A 20,498-nucleotide genomic window follows, 5' to 3' on the forward strand; every position below is an offset into this window, starting at 1 on the left:
GAGGCAAAAGGTCAACGGTTAAGGTTGGGCCTCATTATTACAGACGTCTTCCACAACAGCATTCTTACATGCCAAGAGGCATTAGACTCACATGGGGTGTTTGTTAACATAAAACATTAAGCTGCAGGTGTTCTGCCCTATACAGAATCCTCAAAGATCACTCACAATTGTTTTTGTTACCAGAAAGAGGATTAAAAGGATTTTAAAACATAGTGGCTCGGCCTGACTGATCACACATTTGTTACAAGCAGAAAAGAAGGGATTTGTATCGGAAGAAAGATACGAGTCATTCAAGGTTATGCAGTCATACAGTTCCTCCTGGAAAGGATAGTCCTTTCAGTGGAATTTCATTCAGAATTTGTGAGGCAGAAAATGCTCAAGGCAATGAATGGAAAACTTCACCTTCAAGAGCTAAACTTGAACTGCTGCACACATTATTCCTTAAAAATTACAGAAACAATCTAGTGGATGATACAGAAGAGTTGGCATCATAAATTCAGAGGACCCTGGCTTCCCTCCTTGCTCGCTCCAACTCTGCACAATTTGGCTTTAATGAAGTTGTGTGCTGTAAGAATATGTGGGTTGACTGCAAGGTCACACACAATACCATCCACTGCTGTTTCGTAGGGATTTCCCTTTGTGTGCTGAATGTCATATGGTGTTCCTTGAAAGAAGGATGTTGTAGGGTCATGCTTCATAACTTCTCAGTTTGAGACCCTTTCACATATGGAACTCATCCATAGGAGAGAAAATCCTGATTAGCTCTCAACACTTGTAGTATCGTTCTCTTTCTATAGTCTACAATTTTCTATCACATTTATGTATTACACATATGAAGGGTGGAGTGGAATACTTCAGTATAACTAAATTTAATACAATGATAATCTAATGAATTTCCATACTACATTTTAAGAGAGTAAAACCATTGATCTCTCAAGACAATTTTTGGAGCCCATTGATCTCTCAAGAGGATTTTTCTTATTATTCCTTCCCACTCCCAATAAGCTATGTTCTTCTCTTGTTCTGGATCAGGAATGTTATTCAGTGTAAGGAAAACAGAGATTGTTTTAATATATATATTCACCAAAGGATGAAATCACAAAAGAATGTTGGATTCCAGAGATCAATTCCCCCCCCTCTTATATTTGTGAAATACAGGTGTTACAGCTGACTTATAAGTCAAACTTTGCTATCTGCTTCTGAAAATAAACAACTTTTTTTTTTGGCAGTTTGAGATTACATTCATCCAATATCTTCACTACCTTCTTGAATATGGTGCTCTCTGGAGGTGTTAGAATTGCAACTCCCCAAACAAATGTACTGGCCAAGAATTCATAGAATTGCTGTCCTAACTATCTGGAGAGTATCAGATTGGGAAGTCTACTCTAGATCTTTTCAGAATGTGCATTATCTTGGCCACATCTAGTATCTCAGGTCACGTCCAAACAACTCTGCCTCTTAATTCACATTTTTATCTCCATTCCAGTCTGACCAACAGTAAAATATTCTGCAGCTTTTATGAATTTAAGGAATGTGGTGGTGAACCACAGGTTTCCCCCACCTACAGTTCCTCGTTTTACCTGCCAACTCCTTGTCAGACTGTAATTAATGAGAAAGTCACTAGTGGTTATTCATTTTGGGTTCTTTCTGTTTCCCTCTAGAGAATTTTTAAACAGAATTCAGAATGTTAAACATACACTTTTTAAAAATGTTCTTCCCTCTCAGCAGTTGCTTAGAAATGCTATTAGTTCTGTTTTCTTGCATTCAAACTTCAGTCACTGGGAGGTAATGCTAACCAATTAAAATAGTTAAGTGAGGCAACTTCCCCCGATATCCGACAGTGCAACAACTGAGAATATTTCTGTTTATGAACTACAGAAATTATGACTTCACCACTTATGGGGCTTACTGAGCCAGGGTCAGCAGTCATCATATTTATATAACAATTTAGAAGACAAAAAAAGATGGCTTCCTTGTTACGTTGAAAATAATCTAAACAGGAAAATGACATACTTTTAGGAAAACACCCCCCTCCAGATTGCAGACAGAGGGCTGGTATTTGAGCATCTCAAGAAGACGGTAACTATGTTCCATCAGAATGCTTGGATAAAACCTTGGCTACAGAGTGAAAGAGCAGAAATAAAAAGGAGATACGTGATTTGGTCTCACCATCCTGTTTCCAGTCCCAGTATCTCAAGATTAATCAATCAGTAAAACATTCCCATGGTTCAAAGTATTGTATGTGGATGGACCACATGCAGATCCATAACAGCCAAAGCACCTTCCTTGTCTTTGCTGAGGGGTAGATGATAGTGGGAAGGCAAGAAGAGGAGATCATCTTCCCAAAAGCCAGAGCTCCATTGTACATAAAAGGGGGAAAACCTAAAAGCTCTTTGAAGACTATCGCTATATTTCAGTTGCATAAAATAATACCATGAGAACTACTTACAGTATTAATGGTGTTTCTTACAGTAGTCCAAGTGAATTAAGGTCTTCAATTACAGCAAAAAAAAAAAAAAAAAAAATTTGCTGGGAAAAAGCAATGCCCATTCTCATTTTAAAATCAGTAGTATTTTTTTCAAGTCTGAACCTATTCAGAACCCATGAATTCCTTATAAGGCAACAATCTGAAGAGACGAAAAATGTGGCAGTCGGTGAAAATTGTGTCCCTCTTCACTCTTGGACAACATAATATAATAATAGGACATGCTGACTTCTAGGGATTCCCTCCCTGAGTAGCTGAATTGATAATCTATGAAGCACAGATCAAAAGCTAAAGCAGTAAAGTTTAACTGGTAGTCTTGTATATACCCAACATTGAAGAGTTTGGGAGCCTGCATTCAAAGTTTTTGAGAGGTATATGTGATGTTCAGTCTTCAGGTTATGCAGCCCTACGTTTAAGCCTGGAAAATTTCAGTCATGCTAAATTAGTTTTGGAACTTATGAATCTCTTGCCAAGTTCTGAGATAGCATGCTTGGTACTTTATGTGTGTTTTCTTGAAAACAAACTCCATGATGTTAATTAGGATTTACTTTCTTGAAAGTGTATGCTACATGGAAAAGTAACTTGAAAGGAAAATGGCCACTGCTTTCTTCTCCCAGTATGATCAGTGCAACTATTTTTAAAAAATATTTTGGCTACAATTTAAATGCAATGAGTCTATTGAATTACCCCCTCAAGTTTGTCACACATTCTAAAGCAGATTTCTACCTCACTTGAAATCATTACGTTAATGATTGCGGCCCTTTCTTGATCGGGATTCCCTGTGCACAGTCACTCATGCCCTCGTCACCTCTCGCCTTGACTACTGCACCTCTCTACATGGGGCTCCCCTTGACGAGCACCCGGAGGCTCCAGCTGGTCCAGAACGCAGCAGCGCGGGTAGTGACGGGAGCAGCATGGCGGTCTCATGTAACACCGCTCCTGCGCGAGCTGCACTGGCTCCCAGTGGTCTTCCGGGTGCGCTTCAAGGTGCTGGTTATCACCTTCAAAGCGCTCCATGGCATCGGGCCTAGCTATCTTTGAGACTGCCTGCTGCTACTGACGACCTCCCATCGACCCGTGCACTCCCACAGAGAGGGCCTCCTCGGGGTGTCATCAGCCCAACAGTGTAGGCTGGTGACTCCCAGGGGGAGGGCCTTCTCTGTGGGGGCACCTACCCTCTGGAATCAGCTGCCCCCAGAGATAAGGAGAATCCAAGACCTCAGTGCCTTCCGTCGTGCCCTTAAAACCCATTTTTTCAACCAAGCCGGACTGGCTTAAGAAGAAATTTTTAAATGTTTTTTAAATGTTTGAAATGTTTTAATTGGTAATGAGTTTTAATTGGGCCAAATTTATATATCTTTTAATTGTTTTTTAATATTTGTACTGCATGTTTTTTAATTCTGGCTGTATACCGCCCTGAGTCCTCAGGGAGAAGGGCAGTATAGAAATTCAACAATAAATAAATAAATAAATAAATAAATAAATAAATAAATAAATAAATAAATAAATAAATAAATAAATGTCTTTCTAGAAGATCTGGAAGTGTTCCAATGTCCACTTCTTAACATTAGATCTGTAAGTGATCTTGTGCCTGTGTAGAGTTACCATTTTGGACCCACCACTAGATGTTTAATAATACTTGAAAGCAACCTTTATCTTTTTAGAAAAAGCATAACTGAGAAAAGGAAGACGGAAGAGCTGTTCTCCCTATTTGAACCCCAGTCTGCCCTTAGCTGATTTCTTTCCCACAAGCCTTTGTAGGTAAAGAGAAAACTGGCACTTTTTTTTTTTTGAAAAAAATATTTATATTGGGTAGCAGTAAGAACGAGGCCTGTTCTAATAGAGTAAGATAGGCAAGTTTATTTACATGCATGAGGGTTTTTTTTAAAAAAAAATTGGCCATCTCTCAATCACTTACTGAAGATAGCACCTTTTATGCTAACTAAATGGGAGAGTTGTATCCCTCAGCATAGGTGAACAGTTCTTGAAAGTTATTAAAATGCAGCAATACACAGCGGCTCTATTCTAAGTGATCCAGCAAGGTTCAGAAAGCATCTGTGTACTAGGGTTTAGGAGGCAGTACAAATGACATTTGGTGCCAGGCATTAATAATCTGGAAGATCTACAGAGGCCTTTCATCTGGGCTGTGATAGAGATGTCTTTTGCTAACCTACTGGAAAGGTTGGAGAAATTTCTATGGAAGCCCATTTTTGGTTTATTCCCCTCTAATTCCTGTAATGTAATAAAAGAGAGGTTATTTGTGTTTTGTTTTTAATTTCTGATGAGTGCTTCCCTAGCACAGACTTCCCTTGCACAGACTTGGAGTAACCATCCCCCTGAGAACTGGCAAACCCCAACCTTTCTGGCCTCCTAAAAAGCCTTGAAGATCAGGTTTTCTCCACAAATGTTGGGGTTGTGTGTGGCTGGAGCCCAGGAAAGTTGTTTATGGATATGAGAGGTGTGTTGCCTTCGGGAGTGGCCAAGAGTTTTAAAGTTTTTACTGCTTTTATTAGTGTTTGTAAACCACCCAGGATTATGCTAAATAAAATAAGACGGCTATATAAATCTTTTAAATAAATGAATTAAATAAAAGAAGGCTTGAAATGATATTGAACTGGAAGAGAGAATAAGAAAGAACATACAGATCTTTCTGGAGAGGAATTATGTACTTTTTAAAAAACACAGAATCAATTAGCTGAAATCGACAAAACATGTATCTTTAGTCTCATTAGAATGAGAGGTTTGGATGCATCCCACCAGTTCCTTTCTTTGTGCCCTCCTAGAGCATTTCACTCTTATGAACTTTGGTAGTAAAATTAAGGAGACAAGTGGGCTAGTTTCCTCCCTATTTGAAATCATAATCTTATGTAAATAAAGGGTCAAATGGCTAGATTCATTATTAGCAAACTTAATGCAGTTGTTTGACCTACCAAAAAGGAGAATTTTTGCAGTAGCTCTAAATGCATCCTATGTAGATCTGACCTTCCATTTGCATTTGAGTGATTGTGCTTTACCTTAGAGCTGTGTTTCGCAACTTCAGCAACTTTAAGATGTGTGGACTTCAATTCCCAGAATTCCCCAGCCAGCAAACAACTTAAAGTTGCCAAGGTTGAGAAACATTGCCTTAATGTACTGTAATTAGAAATTGAAGCACTTGAAAAAAGAAAATTTCACCTTGGTTTAAATAACAATAAGCCAAAATCACTGCATTTGGGATGATTCAGAGAGCTCAATCTGTTCGCCTCATTGAAGAATGAAGGCTTTCAATTCACAAGAGAAAGGGGGGGGTGTCTTTCATTAGAGGATTCCTATAAATCTTTTTACATACCATTGGCTTGAAATAATAACAATAACACAATGCACCAGATTAAAATAACACACATACTTAACAGCACAATCCTATTTTAGCTGGGCCGGTAAAGGTCTTTCCTTTCAAAGACTCCCCAAGGAGGCTACAACTTTAGCTTAAAAAAAGGTCAGCAGAAGTTCTCTGAGCTCCTGAGGAAGCAGTGACTCATCATTTTATCAACCTTTTGGTTTTTATGTTTTCCAGGGATGATTCAGAAATAATATTTCAGAGATCCAATGTTGGAAGTTAATACAAAGGGCCTGCTGTTGATTCTTGCATTGCCAGAGGAGATGACCAGCTTGTATTTCTTCTCTGAAAAAAGGAAATCTCTGTGTGGTTTTTCTTCTTTTATGATCCTTGCACCCCACTATTCCTGAAATCCAGTTATTCTTTATTACAGACCAAGGGCTAATAATTAATTCTTTTATCCAGAATGATTCTAAAACAAATGATGCTACTGAGGTTATAGATATTGGCAGCAAAGGAATATATTTTTCCTCGCTATTCTTTTTGCTGTTGTTATTATTGCAGAATAATGTATAGTACAAATAAGATTACTTCATTATCACGTCCTTTTGCAAATCATGAGCAATATAGTGTACTATGTGAGTTTGCAACTAATTTTGAAATATCTGCCCCGTTTTATGAACAGAGAGGCAGATTTAAAATCCTTGATCTCAGTAAGTTTTGATTATCTACTTCTCTACAGAAGGCTAAATGGTTTATATCTTAATGTAATCCTACTTAACTGAGCCTATTAGAAAATTGGTACAGCAAACATCAATATTTTTTCTTAAATTTTGTAATGCAGTTTACAGTTCACAAGATAGTACAAATGTTTGTATATTGATATATATACAGTATATAAAATTTATATTTTGCTGATAAAGAAATAAAGGGAGACTAATATAGATCTATTTCAAGCTATTTAGCACTCATCAGCTAGCCATACCCTTACTTGGATTTGAACTTGGGCTGCCTGCATATTAGGCAGTTGTATTAAACTCTGAGCCACAAGTTCTCCTCCCTTCATCAACTTGAGCCAGAGGAGAGATTAAGTGTTTTTCTATCAAGACACCTGGTCTACCCCAGCATGTGGGAGGGGGGAGCATACTGCATCCCTTTCACCTGTGGAAATATTAATGTGAAAACATGAAAACAATGGGATTTGATTAAAAAAGAAAATATAAGAAACTGAGCAAAACTGAATTTGATCCATTGAGATGTAGAGGAGACACATTTTGATATGATTCAGAGTTGGTGGAAGACCTGAAATAAGTCTCAAAGTTCTGCTTTTTATTGACAGCATGTTCAACACTTTTACCTCTACAATGTTTATTTATTTATTTTATTTATTTAGTTCAATTTATATGCCGCCTTCCTCCGGAGACTCAGGGCGGCTTACAGTGCATTTAAAAAACCACTATAAAAACATTTAAAAATTAAAATATTAAAACCCATTCACACCATTCATGGCTGGATCTCACAAGATCGCAACAGCGAGATCAACGGTCCCAGGCCTGCCGGAAAAGCCAGGTCTTCACCGCTTTTCGGAAGGCCAATAGGGTGGGGGTGGTCTGGACCTCAGGAGGTAACTGGTTCCAGAGAGCTGGGGCAGCCACAGAGAAGGCCCTCCCCCGTGGCCCTGCCAGCCGGCATTGTTTAACTGACAGGACCCGGACGAGACCAACTCTGTGGGATCTTACCGGTCTCTGGGAGCTATGTGGTAGAAGGCGGTCTCGAAGATAACCTGGCCCTGAGCCATGTAGGGTTTTAAAGGTAATAACCAACACCTTGAATTGTGCCTGGAGACCAATAGGGAGCCAGTGCAGCTCGCGGAGAATTGGTGTAATGTGGGTGTATCTAGGTGTACCCATGATAGCTCGCGCGGCTGCATTCTGGACCAACTGTAGTTTCCGAACACTTTTCAAGGGTAGCCCCATGTAGAGCGCGTTACAATAATCTAACCACGAGGTGACAAGGGCACCTTGTTTTCAAAATCATACTCTTCTTCCCATGAATTTTATCCAGAAGCAAAAAAAAAAAAAATTTTGTCTACAGGGAAGGCATACTCTACCTACTTTTTACAGGGTTCTGAATGAAAATGAATCTCCAAGCATGATCCTGAAAGCCAACCCACTTTTTCTGAGCATGGTTTCTAATTTAAAAAAAAGTTCTCTTAGATATGAGATACATTGCATATTTCTATGAAAATCTATAACCCTCCTATGAGGCTGCTATTTTAAATCAGAGCTGAGGCTGATGTAGATTAACTTTATTTTGTAGGCTATGGTTTTAACTGAGTCCATTTGCTGATAATAGGATAAGGATAATACTTGTGGATTCAAAGTTTGTTTATCTGGACTGATGAAAGAATCATTAGAAATCTGTGGTCCTTGCTGTCTAGTGTTACTGATTCTTTCTTCAGAGCACATAAAATATTAGATGGATTTAAGTTTGTAGTAGTTCAAAAGCCAAAATTTAACTTGTATGCACGTTGCCTATTTACAATCTGCAATCCCAAGTGATGCATCTGTTGTTGAATTACACCACTGTAGAATTATTATTATACTTTTATTCTTTAAACAGGAAACTCAGTCAATTGAACATTTAAAATGTATCACAAATATTATTGACTGGCACTGATGGTTGATATGGGTTGCTGCCAGCATCCAAGGTATCAACCAAGTATCTTCTTAAAATGTATGATGTTCCGATTAGAGCAGTTTTTTGCAGTTCTGCTGGTGTTATTGCAGGAAGCTGTAATTTCTTGATGTATTTTGTAAAATTCTTGGACATGGTGCCAAGTGCCCTGATGACAATGAGTATTACTGTCACATATTTCATTCATGATCACATAGTTTCGATGGCCAGGTCGCAATATTTCATTATATTTTTCTAATTCTTTTTCTACAACTCTGGCGTCTCCTGGTACAGTGATATCAATAAATTGTACGCTTCGGTTTTCTACAACTGCGATATCTGCTGTGTTGTGTTCTAAATGACAATCTGTCTGTATTCAAAAGTCCTACAATATCTTCACCTTCTCATTTTCGACAAGTTTTTCCACTTTGTGTTCCCATGACTTTTCGGATACAGGTAAGTTGTATTTTTTACATAATGACCAGTGGATTACTGTATTTTTCGGACTATAAGATGCACCAGTGTATAAGACACACAAAGATTTTGAAGAGGTAAGCAAGAAAAAAAAGTTTTTGCCTTCCCTGGCCCCCAAGAGCACTCTGCAGGCCTCCTGAAGCCTCTGCATGCCCTGTTTTTGTGAAAAACGGGCCAATTTTTTTTGCAAAAATGGGATGCACGGGGCGGGGCTTCGGGAGGCCAAAAATGGCTGTATTCGGTGTATAAGACACACCACATTTCCACCCTCTTTTAGGGGGCGGAAAGTGCGTTTATACTTCGAAAATAATGGTAGTTTAGCAATTTGGTCATGTCTAGCTTTATAATCACTTTGTGCGATTTTGCTGCACTCACATATTCAATGTGAAACAGTTTCAACTTTGGCATTGCAAAGTCGGCCGTTTGGATTGTCGGTAGTTTTTTGTATCTTCGCTTTCATGGCATTAATTTGTAGTGCTTGTTCTTGAGCAGCGAGTATTAAAGCTTCCGTTTCTTTCTTGATGGTTCCCATCTTAAGCCATACCATGTCAAGTTGTTATCACATTTTCTTTCAATGTTTTTCAAGTAAAAAAGCTGTAATATTATTATTGTTGTTGTTGTTTTTGTTGTTATTTTATATATTCATTTGACCAAGTGTGGTTAAACACACAAGCAATTTGCCTTAGCTACAGAAGCACTTAGCGTACCTGCAAAATAACAAAATATAACAATAATAGTACTAAAGTGTACAGCCAATAAAAGGGGGAGGTAAAGATAATAAAAAGTATAAATAACAATACTGCAGCCACACACTATGGGTTAATATGTATACACATTAAACAAACAACAAAAAAAGATTAGTATGACTGTATTTTGTCAGCTGTAAGAATTAGGTGTTCAGCAGAGTGATGGCTTGAGGGAAGAAGTTGTCCCTGTGTCTTGCCATACAATGCCCTATAGTGCCATCCTGAGGGGAGGAGTGAAACAGTTTATGTCTGCGATGCGGGGGGTCTGCAGTTATCTTCTCAACCCTTCTGACATGCGCAATGTACAGGTCTTCTATGGAAGGCAGGCTGGTTGCAATTATTTTTATGAAGTTTTAACTATCCATTGGAGTCTATATTTATTTGGTTGCTGTAGCAAACTAGATGGTTATGGATGTACAAATAATAGACTCAATAATTTCTATATAAAACTTTATCAGAGGCTCCCCAATTTAAAAGTAACAAACCATAAATAAGGAAAAATTTGGCTTTAGAGATGCCTTTATAGCACTAACACAACAAACTCTATTGTTAGTTAAGAGTCTTCCCCCAAATGATGAAATGGCTTACGGTGATTATTTCTAAGCTTTTCTGAAGTGCCTTCAGCATGAATCTAAGAAGGATTGACATGAGCAGCAAATATTGAATTTAATTGCTGTCTTCTGTTCAGTCTTCATTCATTCAAATAAAATAAATTCAGTTGAAGAAGGCACAATTTCCTTATTCTGTTTTCTTCTGTCCTATTCTTTCCTTTCCCAGATACTCAAACAGCAACAAATCCAAGTAGTTTTGTTGTACTGATAGCTATGAATGTGATGGTGACATGCTATAGGATCATTTAAAATGCTATCTGAAATAGCATGTTTATAAACATGGATATGAAGTTTCCTCATGAGGAAGTTCCAATTCAGAAATAAAACAGCCAAATTCAGAAGTAAAATATATGGAATGAAGTTGTGTGGAATCCACTTACTATAATCTTTATACTTCTGAAGAGCTTGTCTCATAACTGTGGAGAAAGGATCCAAGCATTCCAGTTAGAACCACAATTGTGCCAGCACCGAAGACTAGGCTTTCTTTCTTTCAGGTGTTTACCAGTTCTGTTTCTACAATTCTATATGAATCCATTCAAACCTCTATCAGAAAAAGCAGAATAAGAAAAATGTATCATTTCACCCAATCAGCAATGCCACCCACCAGGAAAGGGAAAAAATATTTTTGGTCCTTGCAGCAATCTGTTTACACCAGTCAAATTAAAAGAGCTTCTTAGTTCAAGTTCAGCCCAGAAAGAATGCATGAAAATATGAAAACAAGATTAAGAGGGAAAACAAGGGGAAGGGAGAAAAGGAAGATGCCAAGATTTTTTAAAAGAATTTTTGTTTGTTAACTGATGAATTTAAGTGATTTTCAAATAGTTACTTGATAAATTGCAACAATTTTTGTTTGTTAACTGATGAATTTAAGTGATTTTCAAATAGTGTGTACAAAATGAAAAGTATAATTTAGATGATTCACAGAAGGTATTTAAATATGTGAGAATTCTCTTAAAACTCTCATTAATTAATCAATTTGTGAAGAATCGGAGAACTTGGAATTGATGCATTCATCCATCTGTTCTCTGCAACACCCTTCATGAAAAATAGGAATTGCATTTGGAAAGTCTGGAAGTACTCCCATTTTATGCTTCTTTTGTTGATTCTTTATATTGGTGTGTACTGAATGGAATATATTCTATTGGAGCTTTTCTGCCAAAATATAATAATTGAGGGAGAGCCACACAAGCATTTAACCCATCACTCTCCTCACTCACTCACTCACTCATTCAGTCATTTACTATTTCTGCTTGTGATTCTGGCTTTTTTTCCTCAACATTTTTCCTCTTAATTTTTTTTTTTTGACCGGGAGGGGTGGGGGGAGATTATGCTTTCCATTCATGCAAGCAATTTTCAAGATTGAAAGGAGAGGAGGGAGAAATGGATAAGAAACCTCTATTCTGAAGTTGATCTAGGTACAGCAGAATTGGTGCTTACTTCCTCAATACACTCCATAGTCCTTATGCCTCTGGTTTTTTTTTTTAATTTGATTTATATGCCGCCCTTCTCCGGAGACTCAGGGCAGCTTACAATGCGTTAAGCAATAGCCTTCATACTTTTGTATATTTATACAAAGTCAGCTTATTGCCCCCACAAACTGGGTCCTCATTTAACCTACCTTAGAAAGGATGGAAGGTTGAGTCAAGCTTGAGCCTGGTAAGATTCGAACCTGCAGTAATTGCAGGCAGCTGTGTTAATAACAGAGTGCTTTAAACCACTGTACTACCAAGGCTCTGTTTGCCACATCCTAGATCTTGTCTGTTCTTGGATTTCTATTTCTCACCCCCAAACATGATGGGCTGATTCTGGGGGAGAAGGCAGGGCTTAGTGAGATTAATGGTTTTCTTTTTCTTTTCCCAATGTAATGTAGTGGTTGCGTTTCTTAAATCCAGGAGATCCACATTCAAATCATCTATCAACAATGGAAGCAACTTTGGGCCAGGCAACTAGGTAACTTTGCCAAAGGTCAAAAAAATTGACCTTTGGAAGCTAAAATGAGGGAAAACTCACAGTGCTCAGTACTTTGCACAGTCAAGAGAAAAAGCAGAAGGAAGGAAGGAAGGAAGGAAGGAAGGGACAGACATAATTTTCTTACAATGATTAACTCAGCCTTCCATAATGTGGTGACCTTCAGATGTCTGTGCACTACAGCTCCCAGAGTTCCCTGACAGACAGACAGACAGACAGACAGACAGACAGACAGACAGAGAGAGAGAGAGAGAGAGGGCAAATAGGATCATCAGCATCTTTTTGCTTTTGGAAAAATCATTCACATGAGGAGAATTCTCCGATCTTTTGTGATGCTTCTGATGGACTGTGTGCAGTCCTTTTTCAATTGCTTTAGTGAAGACAAGTTTTTACTATGGCTGCTACATTCCTCTTACCCAGTGACCCAGTTATTTTGCTTGTTAATATCTAGTCATAGTTTGTCTTGGGACAAAGTAGGCAATGAGGGATTCTGTCTTCTTTGTGTATTTGGTGAATAGCTTTTTAGTCTAAATGAGCAGTGAACCCTCAATTCCTTTTGTCTTTCTCCCTGATACAGCTCTTTATTATTCATAAATATCTCCTTCCCATTCCTAGCTGGCTGTAACCATTCCCTTTGGCCCTGCTTGAATTTTTCCCATTCACAAATTTGTTTGAAAAACCAGCACTTGAGAAGTTTGAGTTGCGCAGGTATTTGTTTTAACTCAGGGGTTTAACATTTTCTAAACAAATTGGGAGTTGCATTTTGTATTTGAGCTTTGCTTGTAAAATGTACTATCATTGATTTTGAAGAACAGCATATCCATTTAAGAAAGAATATTAACACTCTTCAGGGACAGTGATGGGAGGCATATAAATTTGCAAACAAAATAAATATAGCCATACACTTTTAAATTGTACTTGGCTATCCGTAACAATGGACCTCATCCAGTACTTCCCACTCATCCACTGAACCTGTAGACTTCTCTCCATACTTTCCTTTCTGCATTAGAGACTGATTTGTGTGCATTCTATTTGTAGGCTTTGCAATCCTCCCAGTAGAACACAACAAGATACTTATTTCAAGTAGTTTTAATCGTAGAAGGACCCACAACAAACCATCATTACAGGTATATACTGTATCTACATAAGACAGGAACTGGAAATACCTCACAGGAGCAACTGAAAGCAGCTCCTCGAGAGTCAGGGAATACATCTCAAGCTAATTCTGCCAAGACTGCAGACATAACCACTGTGACAATACTTAAGTGACTTTCTCCACCCAAATCAATGATTGGGTTAATTTAATCTAGATCTTTGCCTAAAAAACCCATTCCTCACCTGATGTTTGCCAGAATTATTGACATTACAATTTTCCTTCACAGAGATGGAGGCATAAATGCTGTTTGTCAAACGGGTTTGATAAATTGATAAAATTAATAAAAATCACTAACATTGTTTTGTTTGACAAAATCAGGGTTATAATGTCCATGTAGGAAGAAAGCTTCTGCTATAGACAAGCATTGGAATATATTTTGCTTCCCAGAATATTTTCTTTAGAGATGGCAGCCAGATCCAACCCATTTTTAAATTTATTTTTTCTTTTCCTGGCTTCCTCCTCTTTCCACCCAAATCCTATTTTGCTGGTTTTTTTTGTTTTGGCTTCATAGCATCATTGTGTTACTAGAGAAACAAACAGACAGAATGACAGGCAGACAATATGTCAGGGCTTTTACATTCCCCCCCTCCCTTTTTGGTTGGAAAAACATAACAAGGGAGGTTAGGACAGGAAGTTCCTGCTTTAGCCTTGTTTTTCTCTTGAATAATGAATTTACTGAGCATAATGCTAATTAATTTCTAGCATCACAGAACTGAATTTTCAATGAGTTATGAATATGCAGCATTATTTCCTAAGAAACAATGACAATTTGTGGAATAGGTTGTGTGATTAAATTAGGTACAGTAATCTTTCGGTTCTGAAAAATACATCTTTCAGAGAAGTCAACTTAGACTGTGGGAACTCAGATCAAATTAAGATAAGAACCGTACAAATGAGATATACAAGAATTGATATGAAAATGCTTAATAATAATTAAATGTGCTGTCAGCATGGAAGCTTTTGCATTCTTGATGACTTAGAAAGGGGATGTGGCATATATATAACATAGAGTAGCAAAGCAAACATAAAGAGTTTGTTCTAGAAAGCATGGAGTGAAAGAGATTGGTACAAACTGAGGTAGCAGCTTTAGATGAACCCACAATAGGAAAAAAGTATCTTTTATTATTAAAACTCCATACTTGAGCAGTTAACAATCAAAACCTTTTTTTTTTTGCTAGGATTCAGATATTTTTTTCCAAGATTGGTGGAGCTATAGTCCATCACAGCTGGAGAACACAAGCGTGGAGAAAGTTGGCATAGATCATTTGATGATGATGATGATGATGATGATGATGATGATGATGATGATGATGATAATAATAATAATAATAATAATAATAATAATAATAATAATAATAATTCCCTTCTCGCCCATATGGTGGTATGTGTCTTCCTTGGTCTTGGGTCCTCTGCCAGAGGCCTGAGAATCTGAGGGTTCTACACAGAATCTTAGCTGTTCTTAGCACTGTACTCTTCTGGGTAAAGAGTTCTGAAGTTGTTGCTGGAATCTGTTGGAGTCATTCTCACAGCTTGGGAGTCCCAACCCCATGTGCTCCTATTAACCGTTGGGACTACCACTTTGGCTTTTACTTTCCACATCCTCTTTAGTTCATCCTTCAGGTCCTGGTATTTCATCAGCTTATCACTCTCCTTTTTTCTGATGCTGCTTCACTTGGCATCACTTCATCTATCACTACTACTGTTTTCTGCTCCTCATATTTTTTATGACTTCCTCTGGAATCTCCCATTTTGATTTGGGAGGATCTAGCCCATAGACTGGGCAGATATGCAGATACACAATCCAGCTATTTGGACTCTGGCTGGTACTTGCACAGATAGCCCTTGTTAAATGACTTGTTCGGCAAACATTCAAAATTATGATGACTTTAAATGAGGGGTACTTACAATGGTCCTTGTAGTTGCAGCCATTTCAGGGTCCCCTCAGTCACAAGATATGATTTGAGTGCACAGCAATTGGCTAGTGACTGCAATGTCACAGTGTGCCAAATGGTCATGCAATCACCGTTTATGACTTCGCTGCTGGCTTCCGACAAGCAGAGTCAACGAGGAAGCTGGCCAGAGGTTGCAAATATTAATCCTGTGACCAATCTGATGCTTCAGCATCAGATTCACCTAACAATAGTAAATGGGACTGCCAGCACTGCATAGCAACAGTGTTTCTGATCCCAATTACCCTCTGTAAGCTCAGACCACCATGGGAAACAAAAATGGGACACTATGTAAATGACCTTCTATGGCTGCTCTTTCTTGCTTACTCTTTTCTTGCCCTTGTTGCATAAAGCAAATGTCTGTGGAGAGTTTCAGTCCACCAGGTCATGGTTGTCCCAAAAGTGTTTTTTCAAAAGATAAGTGGACTTTGTTTTTTATTTTTTTTTCCTTTGAGGATGTTTTGCTTCTCATCCAAAAAGCTTCTTCAGCTCTGGTGGAGGATGGAAGGATTTATATTCCTTGCAGTCATCTGCTCTTTAGCATTCTTTCTGAGAATCTAAAGCAGAAATTAATATCTCTCTGGACAAAAAAATCCAGGAAATAGTTCCCTGGCCTCGAAAGACTTTATCTCAGGTAATTGTGCAGAGAACTGTGTCAAAATTGTGCAGAGAGCAGTGTGTCAAAAACAAAGTTTGGTGACTACAGGTTTTCTCCCTTGCTACACTGGGACATTGCACTGCATTGCATTCTGAGAATTACATTACATGAAGGTGCTTGACAATTGCATGTTTAACTCGATGCTGTTTGCTCCTATTCACCAGTATCTGTGAAAAGTAACCGCTTGTCTGCTCCATTCAAGCCAGCAAAAGGACAATATTGTGCTTGACATATGCCTACCAAATTCTTGTTGAGGCCAGCACTGAGTAAGTAGCTGGAAAGCCTGGGATTTTCCAAATCAGGTATTAAGCAAAATGTCCTGATTCTTCCGAACAGAAGGTTATCTCTTCTGGCACGATTGGCATGCACTGCTTAAACAGAAGCAGCCAGTTCCAGCATTCTTTCACAGTGATGCAAAGTTTGTGAACTACAACAGTGAATAACCTCTGGGTTCTTTTGAAAGTGCTTCCACGAAGATTGCTTACAAAATCCCTATAAATTAGTGTTAATTCCACATCATGTCCTTCTGCACAAAGGGGAATACTTTCTTTATTCCAGAGGGGTTTTCCCACCTACTGTTGTAAAGATTTTCTAAAAGGAGAAAATAATATTTCTAATCATTGAACATGTGATGAATGTGACAAAGCTAAATTAGCAGTAATGAATTACCAGTGAATCCCACTTTAAAAAAAAATTAAAAACAAACATCTCTCCCCACAAATCAGCACATGCAATATTTTCCGTCAGAAAACAGTGTATTTCATAGTTTCTCATCACAGAAGAAAGAAGGCTAAACAGAATATATTTCCAAAATAGTTTTATCAAGAAAAGAGCAATCTTGTAACACCTTAAAAACTAAGATATTGGCTAACTTGGCAGCTTTCATAGATTGCTGTCACTTTATTAGACACTTAAGAGCTGTTTCTAGATTTATTTCTGAGTTTTTTCCCCCACCATTTTTGATCAGTCAAATTGTAGAGGAATTTGGCAATCATAATGCAAAGTTTACTAATATGATCTCTCTCAATATTGTAAGCATCTATATAATTTGGGGGAGGAGGTGTTTATTATAACCTGGCATTATGTGCTTAAACACTGTGTAAAAGGAATTGGAACAAAATTATTTGTACTATAGTTTTCCTGTTGCTTGGTGTTGTTCTATTCCAGGGGTGTCAATCTCGCTGCCCGCAGGCCAGATGTATCATGCCCTTGCCACGCCCACCCCATTTTAGTGAAAGGAAAAAAAGTTGCGATACATCACATGATGACAACGTATCATTGCGAGTTTGACAACCCTGTTCTATTTAGTAGTTCAGAGATCAATTTTCAAATACAGATGAACTGATTATGGACATCTTTGTATGCCCTGAAGGGAAAGCCAGGCATGATTCCTTGCTAAGAGACCATACTATACATCTTTGTATAAGAGATGTGAACATCCTTTTCAGACACACGTATAACATAATAATGTTTGACCTCATTGGATAGCAGAGCGCCTGAAAAATAAAATAAACATTTAAATATATAGGGCCAGAGCTTTGTGACATTGCCAAATCTTGTGGAGTCTCAATGATCTCATCGTTTAAAACCTTGCACCTAAAACTGTGTAAGATTTTGTGTGACAATACCAAAATTGGTCAAGATGTGGATGAGAGTCAAACATATGCAGAAAAAACAATTGCAGCCTGCCTTCCACTGAGGACCTGTATACTGCATGAATCAGAAAGAGAGCTGAGAAAATATCTACAGATCCCTCATATTCTGGACATAAACTATTTCAACTTCTCCCCTCAGGACTCTGCTATAGAGTATTGCATGCCAAAACAACTAGACCCAAAGATAGTTTCTTTTCCCATACCATCACTCTGTTAAACACCTAACTCTCACAGCACTGTCTTATGCCTAAAGAAGTCTACCCATATATGTAGTATTGCTGTATTGCTATTGTCCTTGTCATCTTCTCAACTTTCTCACATTCTTGTCATGATCTCACCTTCTCACTTTCCTACTGTTTTCTCCTATTGGTATTTTATGATTTATAACTTGTTGTTTAGATCATATGATTATGGTTGTATTTTATGATTTATGATCTATGACTTATCACTTTGTTGTTTGTATGTACACTGAGAGCTTACTTACTCAGTGTACATACAAACTTATGTACTTGTGTGTCCAATCACACTTGGCCAATAAAGAATTCTATTCGAAAGAAGAAAGAATTCTATATTTTGGGATTATATAGACATCATGTGGGGGTTGGAAGGAATCTTGACTGATGTAACATACCAACTCTCGATATAGATATATTTTGCATTCTTATTCTTAGTATTTATATTTAAAATACAATTCATATTAAAGCTTCACCATAACAAAAATACAAATTGTTAATCAAATCTCATAGTCCAGTTTGTTATTTATTTATTTATTTACCGCCCTTCTCTCTAAGGACTCAGGGCGGTGTACAGCCACGTAAAAACATAGACTACAAATATTAAAATACCATTAAAAGATATATATAAATTTGGCCCCATAATTAAAAACAGAATAAACCAATTAAAACATTTAAAAAGTGTTAGGCCAGCCCAGCTTGCTGGAAAAAGAAAGTTTTAAGGGCACGGCGGAAGGCACCGAGGTCTTGGATTCTCCTTATCTCTGGGGGCAGCCGATTCCAGAGGGTAGGTGCCCCCACAGAAAAGGCCCTCCCCCTGGGGGTCACCAGCCTACATTGTTTGGCTGATGGCACCCGAGGAGGCCCTCTCTATGGGAGCGCACAGGTCTATGGGAGGCTGTCGGTAGCAGCAGGCAGTCTCGAAGATAACTAGGTCCTATGCCATGGAGCGCTTTAAAGGTGATAACCAACACCTTGAACCGCACCCGGAAGACCACTGGGAGCCAGTGCAGCTCACGCAGGAGAGATACCATTAAAATTCTACACAAGGTTACCTGGGACTAAGATCCATTGAACTGAGTTGCAAATTTAGTTGTAGTACAAGTACAAGTAGTAGTACTGTAAGCTCAACTTTTAAAGCCTATGTTGAACTTTTAACCAAGTGTTAAACTTATAACCAGACCTTTTCAGTGATGTGAAATATATTTTACTGTAAAACTAATGAACACTATCTTGGGAAAAGGATTTCAAACTGCTAGTATGGTTCTGGAACACCATAGAAATAAGAGTAAAAAGGAACGAGGTATTGCTTGCTTATTTTGCTTATTCTCACAAGTTTAACCAGCTGTGATATCAAGCTCAATTATCTAGGAGAATAGTGAAGATTTGTCACTTACTTCTGAAACCCTGGCAGATGAGCCCTCACTCCTGAAAAATGACCATAAGGCAAGCAGTCTCCCTGAATTCTTCTTTTGTTATATTATTTAGAGTGCAAATGATTTGAAGAGATAAATGCTGTGGCAAACATTGCTTATAGCAGCATGTACAAAGTTGAGAAACAGTTAATTCCTACCTTGGAAACAAAATTAGAATTAGGAATTTCAAAAGCTTGGAAAAGAATCACAATAAAAGTTTATTTAAATCAAGGCAATTTTTAATTTCTCCAGTTTGCTATCATGGCTTATTCAGATAGTACATTGATTTTGTGGTTGTGCTTGGTTTTCTCCTCTGGATATTAATGGTTTGTTTCTTCCTTTTTTTAAACTATACTTTTAAAAGTATAGTTTGCTTGGAGTCAGACAACTTCTAAATTATATAAATAAATAGTATTTTGTTGTTGTTTTTAAAAGCCAAAACAGCCACATCTCTACCTAAGTGATAGCTAAGACACATTCCGGCCGATCAGGACAACCTTTATATGACTTGCAGAAATACAAAGAGGTGATTAGAAGGAAAGGTATTTAGATGAGGAAGATACATATATAATGGCCCAATGAGTATTGAACATAGTCATCATGAAGAAAACAGTGAAGACTTATACTGCCATCCTTTGGGCTCTTTCATAGCATTGCCATTGAAAACTAGACTTATTTAACAAATTTGCCACATTTTCTTTACACAGTTGGTATGTATATATGGAAAAAATGTAGACAGATTGAAGGTCTTTTGCTTAGGGATTCCAAATAGAACTCCATGTAATGGTGGATGATGTCAGGGGCAAAAATTGGCAGGCTCCATTACAAAACAATTACTTTATTACCTTTTTAACTCTGGAATTTCCTCTGGTAAAGTAATTAAGATAGTATTTTCAAATGAAAAGGAAAAAGTGATGTAGATGTCTTAAAATGAAGAAATCAAATCTTTGACTCCTATCCAAACATTTCAATACCAAACTTATATACTTATATAGCAACAATACATCATTTTGTAAAGACAGAGCATAATAATTTCAGTCTAGCAGATTTTTAAAAATCTTTTATTTTGAAGACTAGGTAGAGCTCACACTATCTGTAGCACTATCTGTAGCACACACTACAACATAGGAAGAGCTGCTTGAACAAAATAAATGTT

General features: G+C 37.7%; 1 long non-coding RNA gene across 2 annotated transcripts in view; it reads right to left on the bottom strand.

Moving 5' to 3' along the window:
- Positions 1-7,224: 7,224 nt before the first annotated feature.
- LOC117671720 (uncharacterized) overlaps positions 7,225-20,498 on the bottom strand; it is a 60,422-nt gene continuing 47,148 nt past the window's right edge. Inside the window, exons 1-3 of one of the 2 annotated variants that reach the window (XR_015731522.1) lie at positions 12,404-12,472; positions 10,689-10,851; positions 7,225-9,658 (exon numbers count right to left, since the gene is read on the bottom strand). This is a non-coding gene — a long non-coding RNA (uncharacterized LOC117671720). Of the gene's footprint in view, positions 9,659-10,688; positions 10,852-12,403; positions 12,473-20,498 lie in introns of those variants that run through there. The other variant, XR_015731521.1, reaches the window with a different exon arrangement.

This window comes from Pantherophis guttatus, chromosome 1 (assembly GCF_059756535.1).
Source record: "Pantherophis guttatus breed Tessera chromosome 1, ASM5975653v1, whole genome shotgun sequence".
In the NCBI taxonomy this organism is placed as follows: Eukaryota; Metazoa; Chordata; class Lepidosauria; order Squamata; family Colubridae; genus Pantherophis; species Pantherophis guttatus.